Source organism: Cucumis sativus, chromosome 3, assembly GCF_000004075.3.
Source record: "Cucumis sativus cultivar 9930 chromosome 3, Cucumber_9930_V3, whole genome shotgun sequence".
NCBI lineage: Eukaryota > Viridiplantae > Streptophyta > Magnoliopsida > Cucurbitales > Cucurbitaceae > Cucumis > Cucumis sativus.
The window spans coordinates 22,002,577-22,013,058 of record NC_026657.2 but is presented as its reverse complement, the minus strand read 5'-3'; positions in this window follow the sequence as shown (position 1 = coordinate 22,013,058).

Here is a 10,482-nt window from a genome sequence, read left to right as displayed (position 1 = left end):
ATTTAGCCTTTTTTATTTTTAAAAAATACTTTTAATTTTCGTCTCATGTCTTACATATTTAGACCCCATTCCTTAGTTTTTTTTGTTTGAAAATCCCTAATTTTCTTTCTTTCTCATCTACCGTTCTAACAATTATATACGTAAAAAATCCAAAAGCCTAACTTTTGAATTTTTTTGAAAACATTGTTTTTTATCATAAAATTTGGTTAAAAATTCAACTCTTTTATTTAGAAAAGATGAAAGTAAAAAAAAAAAAGAAAAAAATATGGTTAATTTTCAAAGACAAAATGGTTATCAACGGTCTTCCTTTTTTTTAAGTTTTTAGTTTTATTTCAATTTAGTAGGTAATTTTTTAAAAAAATAGAAAAATTATTATGGAAAGCAAAATATTAAAATTTATTACCAACTATAGCAATTTTTTTTAATAAGCTATAAAAAGTTTGATAACTTTTTGTTATATTTTATAACTAATTCCAATATTTTCTTTTTAAAATATTTTATACTTTTGTTCTTAAGATATAAGTTTTGTTTATTTATATTAATCCATGGGTTTTATAGTTGACAATTTTGACCTCCTTATTTTGCTAAATACTCGTCATTATTAATGTTTATTAATTAATTTTAAAGATTAAAATAGTTATAATCAATAAAATTAAATTTATTACTTTTCATTACTATAATCCATGGGTTGGGTTTTTTGGATTGGAGATGATACGGAGGAAAGGGGAAATAAAAGTAAGTTAAAAGGGGAAATTATATTTTAATGATTTTTAATAAAAATTATATTTTATTATTTATATTTAATAACATTTAAAAATTGTCGTAAAAACGGTCATAAATTCTACGATTTCGATTTTTTTTTTTGTCAAAAAACGCAAAATTTGATCTTTTGCCGTAATTTTTTATTTTCTCTTTTCAATTTGGATATATACAACTATGATAATAGATAGGTTTTGTTCCAGTACTTAAAGAATTATATTGAAATAAAATACAAATATGAAAGGACTGAGTTGATATTGTAGGTCCAAAACCTACTAATAATATATATATATGTATATATATATATTTTGTAGTTTTAACATGCAACAATGAACAAGTTATCAAAGACATTAAATTGGTTGAAAAACTCGAGCAAAACTTCATCATCTCTCCATTCTCCACTACAAAGGCAGAATTTAGATTAATAAAGTCCAACAAGAAGTAGTATTCTATTTGTTTTTAGAATTAAATATAATCTCTCTCTCTCTCTTTTCTATCTAAAATAAACTCAAAATGGATAATTAATTTAATTATGACAAATTCATCATTAAACAAAAACTAAAAACCTTTTAGTTACTTTGAACTAAAACTACGAGATTTTACGCACCATAATCTATCCCTTTCAATTTTTTCATTAAAAAACATTTTGCTCATTTTCTTTAAAAAGATCATTGTTAACAAAGAAAATTTCCATATAGAAAAATTTGTTTGGAGCATCGCTGTTTGGCTTCTGTGGGCAAGAAACTTCGAGATCACTCAGAATCGGACCACCCAGTGGTTAGATGTGAACTTTCGAGGCCTTCGACCCCGTTCTAAGTCCGGTCGTTCCTTTCTAGGTCATTGTGCCTTTCTTCGGCGTTTTGGGACGGAACCAGGAAACCGAGTCTGAAAAAAGAAAATAATGTATATGATAATAAAAAATATATGAAATTAAAAATATTATAAATGATCAAACTATTAAAAATATAACAAATTGCTAAAGTATTTACACGATATAGAACAATTTCGAAAACGAAAAAAGTTCACATGTCCACAATGAAAAAAAAATGCCCCTCATTTAATTGAAACCCATTGTGTATAATATATTTGGTAAACGATAATTTAGATTTGACTATTTTTACATAATCGTTGAAATTTGATAAGCAAAATCTCAACGATTTTTTTTACACAGATTTGGTTGTTTAAGTAACGATTTTTTAAGATTATTATTTGTAGATAATAGTGTAGATTTTTCTATCCAATATCTCAACGGTCTTTTTTCACGATATTTTATATTTGGAACAATCAAATAACCATTTGAAAAAAAAATATAAAAATGAATCTCGAACCAAAACCAAATAAAAGTAAAAAAGAAATAAGAAAGAATTGTTTCTTAAATAATAAAAAAAAAATGAATAAACTTGAACAATGGTTTTGAATGGTCGTGTGTTTATGTGAATTGGAATTATTTTCCTCCATCTCCCACTTAAATGAAAAAATATGGTTCAATTATTTTCTTATCATAAGTTATGTCTTAACATTTCTTTTAAAGGAAATCATAACACAAAGAAAAATCCTCTCATGAGGGCAGAAGGGGCACAAATTCACTATTAATTGCATCAACAGTTCAATCAGATCAAGAAAAAATTAAAATCCAACTTCTCCCTTATTATTGTAATATGATTCATTCATTTTATTACAAATAAAACTTGAGTAACTTCTCTTTCACTTTCACAATATGTCTCCTATTACGTTAGATATGTATATTGCATACTTATTGGTTTACTTTCTATCCTTGCCAACATGTTATATAAGATGCAAGCACAATACTTGATAGGCAACCGTATCTGCAAAATATTTTTTCTTAACGTAATTTGCAAATTTCATAACGTGCCTTCCATTTTTTCTGATGAAAACGGTAGATATGCGCAACGGATAAAGGAACAAATTTTACTCTAATTGCAACTAAACAAAATTTAGAAATCAACGTGCACAATAACCATAATATAAACCAAAGATGGGGTTAATAGAAAAAACTTACCTTTGAAGCTTTTCTTCTCTTGTATTCTCTTCACGAATTTGAAGTCAAGACTGCCACTAGAGTTGACCCGCTATTCTCCGGGCTTGAAACCGAGTTGTGAAACTCAAATGGTGGAGGAAATAATGGAGAGAGATGATACCTTTTTTTTAGAAACCTAACTATTAGATATTTTTGTTGTTGAGAGTAAAAGAGGTTCTTAGATTATTTTTATAATTCACAATTACAAAATTAACTCATACACTTTTCAAAACAAAGAGTCCTTTCATCTTTGCAATAAATCACTTTACAAGCAAACTAAATGTAAGAGCTTTTATATCTCACCACTTGGCATTCTTAGTGGGTAGGTGTCTTGCATGCAATAAGCTACTTGCACATCACATGCAAGTGATATGCAAGTGATAAGCTTGTCAAATCTCAACAAGTGTTATTATTTAAATTAGTCTAAGGGCAATATGGTAATTTAACATTTAAATCAAATTCAAAGTTTGACTTTTCAATTCTAAAGTCAACAACTTGACTTTTTACCATTTTGTTCGTCTTGACAATTTTGACCTTCCGAGCATGAATCCGTATTTATTTCTCCGAAATTCAAATCACTTTTGAATATAAAGTCGGTCAAAGTTTGACTTTTCAAAGCTAAAAGTCAACTTTTTGACTTTTTACAACTTTGACAACTTTTATCAATTCCGAGCTTTTGAATATGAATCCATATTCAAATTTTTAATATTTAAATCATATTCAAACATGAAGCTCTATCATAAGCTTATAAGCGACAATTATATCAAATATATTTGTCAGTTTCTCTCACTTTACCTAATTCGAACAATTCGAATTATTCCGTCATAATGTTCTAAGTTGATTCCTTGTGAGCTAGTGGGGGAACCTAATGGACCTATATATCATGGACTCCAAAAATTACAGATTAACTGGCTAAATTCTTTTAGACCAAGTTAATCAACCTTCGTTAACTAACGGGTTATTCCACTAAAGCCTCGTAGTTGCACTCCCCACACTATAGATATATTTGTGTCCATATGATATAAACATGATAAGTAAGTTAATCTTTCACAGGTTGTTCATAATCTCGATTGGGTCGAAGTATCATTTTAACCCCGAGATTACACCTTGCTCCTTAATTAAGTTCCATTGACCAATTATTGAACAATTGGTTTAAGGTCCAACCTTTGAACCGAAACCCTCTTAGGCCAATGAGAGGGTGAGGCCCCTTGTTCAAGACTTGCATTCAGTCCTCAAGGGAACAACCTATCTACTAAACCTAAAACGGCACTACTACAAAAACAGGCTTTCTTGATGTTTGCAGTTTTCCTTTCTTGACGTTTTTTTCGAAAAACGTCAAGAAAGATTTCATTTTTAATAAAAAACGTCAAGAAATTTTCTGAAACATCTTTCTTGACGTTTATTAAACGTCAAGTAAAATAAATTTTTCCTTAACGTTTTTAAAACATCAAGAAATATCTATTAATTTTTTTACGTTCTTAAAACGTCAAGAAGCATATGAATTCGACATGCTTGACGTTTCTTAAACGTCAAGAATTTAAAATTTTACTCGACGTTTTAAAAACGTCAAGAAATTTATAAAAAATTCCTTGACGTTTTTTAAAATGTCAAGAAATTTATAAAATATTCTTGACATTTTTAAAACGTCAAGACTATTGTAAAAATTTCTTGACGTTTTTAAAAACGTCAAGAAATTATTCGTAAAACGACGTCGTTCCATTTAAGTTCATTTTCTCTTTTCTAAAACCTAATTTGTCGCGCGTTCGAAGGGAAGCTTCTCCAGAATCTCAAGCTTTTGCATTCGTCGTTCGTTGTTCTCCCCTTTCACCATTCTCAAGCTTTCACCGTTCATCGTTCTCCCTTCGTTCATTCACCGTTCAGTTCATCATTCACCATTCGAAACTCGTAATCACCTTCTCTGTTCGAAAACGCGTAACACTTCACCTCTGTCTGAAAATGCGTGAATACATTCATCGGAAAACCTCCATTTGTCTCCAATTCCTGTGTAAAAGGGAAGCTCATGTTATTGCTTACACTAAGAAGGTATTGAATTTTAATTTTCGGCTCTAACATTTTTCCTAATCTACTTCTTTCTTCTTCTTTTCAATTTTACTTACTTGTAATCGAACTGTGTTACAGATAATCGAAGAAGGGAGTCTTCAATTGAGAAAATACGAATTTTATCTTTACCTTCTCAGATCTAGTTTCACACACATTTTATACCTTGCTTTCTTATGTATTTCTTTTGCTTTCAATTTGATTATCACTTGTTTTTCTATCTTACATGTTGAAGGAAATTGAAGTCTGTGGCGTTACCCTTGTGTACATTCTTTAGATGTTAACGGATATGAAACTAACATTTGGAATTAAGGATGATGAACATCTTGGTACTGAAAATGAAACTCCAAAGCAAATATGTAGACCACGAGGACCAACTATTATGTTCGATGTCACTCGCATTAGAAGTTTGGGAAAGAAGAAGGTGGTGATGTACAATGAAGACGGAGTACCCATTGGTGAGAATGGAGCAAAGTTGAAGTCTTTCATAGGATCTGCAACACATTATCATGTCCCGGTCACATATTCATCTTGGAAAAGTGTGCCTATAGAGCTGAAAGATAAAATATTCAGTACGGTTAAGGTATATATATAATTTCAATATGCTTATATTGATAATGTTCCTGATGTATACGTTATTAATCACTTTTAAATATTTAGGCCACATTCGTCATTGATCCAAGATCTAGGAAAAATATTATCCAAACTGCAGGCATTTCGTTTCGTCAGTTTAAGTGTTGGCTAACAACAAAATATATTATGCCACATAAGGATGAACCACAGCTTCTACAAGTTCCACCATAAAAGTATTCATTCATTAATCAACATCATTGGGCAGAATTTGTAAGGTCTAGATTGTGTGAAACTTTTCAGGTATGTTACTTTCTCACTAACAAATATATTTGTAAGGTTTAGAATTATGTGTTACTTTCTCACTAACAATATTTTTGGAAAATAGGAAAAAGGACTTCTGCAACAAGATAGACGATCTAAGAACAAGTATAACCATAGGATTTCGAGGAAGAGTTATGTCAATCTTATCGAGGAAATGGTAAGAACTAATTTATTAAGTTTATCAAACTTTATCAAAGGTTGTTCTAATCTTATTATGGAATTGGAATGTAAAAAAGGAAGGTTCAAATCAAGCGGATTTGGATCGAGCCATCATGTGGAAGAAGGCTCGAGTTAACAAAAAGGGGAGTATGAGAACGACGATGTTCAACAAGTTGCCCATAAAATTGTAAGACTTTTTGTATATTGCACATTTGAACTAGATTGGTTTTGTTTACACATTTCTTTAACTTAATTAGATTGGTTTTTGTTTTAGGATGAGATTTCAATGAATACGTCTTCATCGTCTCAAAAAGGACACTCTTCTAACGATGTGTTAATCCAAGCATTGGGTACAAAAGAGCATCACGGTCGTGTTCGTGGGGTCGGTGGGTATGTTACTCCTACCAATTACTTTCATTCTGTAAAAAAGACATCTAAATGTGAGGATGAGATTATACTTGAGAATAAAGAACTTCGAAGGCGTGTAAGCGAATTAGAAGCACATATCCACTCAAACTTGTCTAGACCATTATCTGGACATGGTAGCTGTTCGAAGCCAAATATCTTAGAAGAGAGTGACTTGATGAAAATAATCAAATGGAAGAGTAAGTTGATGGATAAAATCGAAGGGAAAGAGGTGGAGGAGATCAATGTAAATGACGACAAAGTAGAGTTGGACATCTTTAAGGTATGTGATCGATCCTCTAATAAACTCAAATTCTTAATATTCATATCGTATTGAAAGTGAATGTTTTTCTTGAATTAGGAGAGAGCCTTAATAAAAATGCCTAAGGAAAGAGAGGTTGTCTGTGAATCGACGTCAGTTTTGCCAATAGGAATGAAGTTGATTCTCAGATACGCTGAGAAGATAATGGAGAAAGATTCTAGTATCACTATTCCACTACCTGTTGGCATTTTTGGTATTAGTCGAAAGACTTCTCTGCTCCGAGAGGACATCATTGATCTTTGTAACATGAATGAGGTCAAAACATTTACATTGGTGGCCTATATGACGTAAGTCAATTTCATTTCTTTAGATCTAAATTTATGTATCTCGTTTACAAGTTTATAATATTTTGTAGGTACTTGTATTCATCTGTTCTTGGTTTGAAGGAAAATATACAGTACGTCTTTGTAGATCCGTTCCTCACCTTTGTCAGAAACTCGCAAGAATCTCGAGTTCGAAACTTATGCAGTAGATTGATGGTCTCAAAGATTAACGAAATAGTTCTTGCTACTTTTAATCTTGGGTAAGTCAAGTTATTTTGTTACTTGCATTGCAAAAAACTAGTACTAATATTTTTGTATAATTAGGGGTCATTGGGCACTGCTGGCCATAAATGCGTATGATGATACAGTATTCTACCTCGACTCACTAAGGACAACATCGAAGTCAACTATAAGATACGTCACCGACACGTAAGTTAATCTAGTATTTTATTTAGTGTTGATTCTTATATGCATGTACACAATATTTAAACTATTTGTTCAATCTTATCTTGTCAAAACAGAGCAATAGCGATGTTTCAGTCACAAAAGAACATTAAAAAAAGTAGAAAACAAACTTTATGGCGAACAGTAAAGGCAAGTATCAACTTTTAAAGTCATTATATTTTTGTAGACTACTAGCAATTAGGATTACTTTGTTATTCAAATTTGTTGCTTTTATATAGTGTCCACTACAAGTCGGGAGTACTGAGTGTGGATACTACGTGATGAGGTATATGAGAGAAATTGTGACTAGGGGAAGCATTGTCATATCCGATGCGGTATGTTATATATCAAACTATTGGTTTTGTGAGTTAATTGGTTTATTTGTATAGTCAGTTAATTCATTTAATTTATTTTGCATGTTTATAGATTGATACACGAAGATCATACTCACAGGCAGAACTAGACGAGGTGCGAGTTGAGTTAGCTGACTTTCTGGGTTCTTACATATGATTAAGACCAATATTTTGTGATTCTGAAGTAGGAAATTTTTTGTTGTGTCGCTTCTTTATGATCTGAAACTTTATGTATAGAAACTTTAGGCGATAATTCTTTTGAATTGTTCATATGAAGGAAGGGGGGAGGGGGGTTCATTCATATGCTTTTGATTATTGTTATAGCTAGCATGTTTTATGACTTTCTAAGTTGATTTGGATTAATGGCAATGTAATTGAATATGAAATCTAATGTAAAGTCTATTTCATTATGTATATGTAAAGTATTGGAATTGAATATATATGGTGAATGGTTTTATTTATATATGTTTGAGATTTGAAACTATATTTGATGAATATCAAATATCTATGAAACTGTTGTTGGACAATTACAAGACAGGACAATCAGAATATATTTCTTTCAATTACAGCATAATTCAATTACAATTTCTTTTTTTAAAAAAATTAAAATATGTTTGACGGTTTTAAAATGTCATAAACAATTGCATGCTTGACGGTTTTAAAATGTCATGGACAATTGCATTTTTTACGGTTTAAAAATGTCAAGAACAATTACATTCTTGACAGTTTTAAAATGTCATTAACATTAAAATTCTTGACGGGTTTAAAATGTCATAAACAATACCAGTCTTGAGGGTTCTAAAACGTCATGAAAATAAGTATATTTGACGTTTATAAAACGTCAACGTTCACTATTCTTGACGTTTAATCAACCGTCAAGAACTTTGTCTTTCTTGATGCTGGCTTCAACGACGTTTTTAAAACCGTCAAGAGAGCCGTCTCTTGACAGTTTAAAAACGTCAAGAGAGCCTGTTTTTGTAGTAGTGCGGGTATGAGTGAATTTCGTCTTACACCCTATGTCTCTAACTATCTACTTGGTCTTACCCCTGAAATAGGAGGCTTATTGGGTCAGTGTCATTGAGTTGCCCTCACCTATGCAGATCTAAGGATAATTATGTGTGAACAAAAGTTCATAGTTTGCTTAGGATTAAGATTAAGTTACATTGGATATCCATAAACTAAATAGCCAGTTTGATTAAAGTAAACGGTATTATAAGCATGTGACTATATTCATGGTTCTAGTCTTATGTAAACTTTTTACATAGAATGCCCCGACTTCCACGTCTCTACATGAACGATTCAAGGTTTAGGGTTAGGGTTTAAGATTTAGGGTTTAGGATCACATCGTTTGTACTAACTACAAAGCGGGCTGCATCCATAGTGTCTCTAAGAATAAGGTGTCCAACCGTATTTGTATACTATAGACTATTTAGGCTATATATTCGAATTTGATCCACGTTTATATATCTACATAAAGTTCAAGTTTATTCAATAATAGCCTCGAGTCCTTAATTAGTTAGGCTTTAAGATTATAGTATCAATAACAACTTTATGTAATAGAATATGATTACAAATCACGAGTTTAAGGACGTAAATTCCAACATTTTCTACCAAAGTTATTTCTTTCTTTCATGAAGCTGATCTTCATATGCCTTTTTTTTACATTTTTTTTTTGTAGTATACATATATTATGGTCTTTTTTAAGGGTTGGACCCTTTACTTTTGAAGTGTTAAGGTGTTAAAAAGGGTTTGAGAGTTTGTTGAAAGAAAAAGAATTACCTTCTAGACTAGATGTCTGTTTGAATTGAATTAAAAACAAAATGTTTTTCAAGAATACATTTCCTTTTAAACGTTTTCTTGAAAATGAGTTTAAATTTAAACACTTACATGTTTGGTTAGACTTTTTTATAAGTGTTTATATATGAATTTTATTTAGTTTTTCATATATCATAAAAGACTACTGAACAAGATGACCTAATTTCATAAAAAATACATATTTTTTAATTTTTTAAAAAAGAAATATGCTTTGAAATTAATGGCAATATATCTTGGAACTAATTGTTTTAAAATTTTGAAATTAGATTATTTTTTTTCCTATTAAATGTTTTAGATAGTTTTATTCCAGGGTAGAAGTATATTGATCTTTAAATTCATAATCAACATATTTATTTCTTTTTCTTTTTTTTTGAAAAAATAAATAAATAAGAAAAAAGAAAATGAATAATGCCACCAGAAATAAACACACAGGGCTTGATTTATTGAATTGTTTTAGTAATTATTCAAAATAAAAGAGAAAAAAAGTGATATTTTTCAATAGTAAATTATTTCTTTCAACAAAATAATATTAATAAGATTGGAGAGGGTAATATGGAAGGCAGTTTTGTAATTTTTACAAAGGAGAGAAAAAATTGTTAATTTTCTAGTCAATCATTCTAAACTTCATGTTCGTTTTTAATAATTTCTCTAAAATGAATTATTTTATAAATGAATTTATAAAAAATGGATTATTCTAATATTTCAAACGCTGAAATTTTTTTAAATAATTTTTTGAAAAAATTAAACCCTAGGCTAGAGCATGATCTTTGTATTTATGACAGAGTTCATCTCATACTGAAAGTGCCTATGTCCCATTGCGTTAAGAGGATCTCATTCATGAAGGTGAGAGCCCACACTGAAGGGGAGTCCATGTATATATGTTGTATTGAGGAGGTCTCATCATCTCATACAAGGTTTGAGAGAAGATTTATATTGTAAAAGCTACGTGGAGAACCTAAATTTGGGAAGATG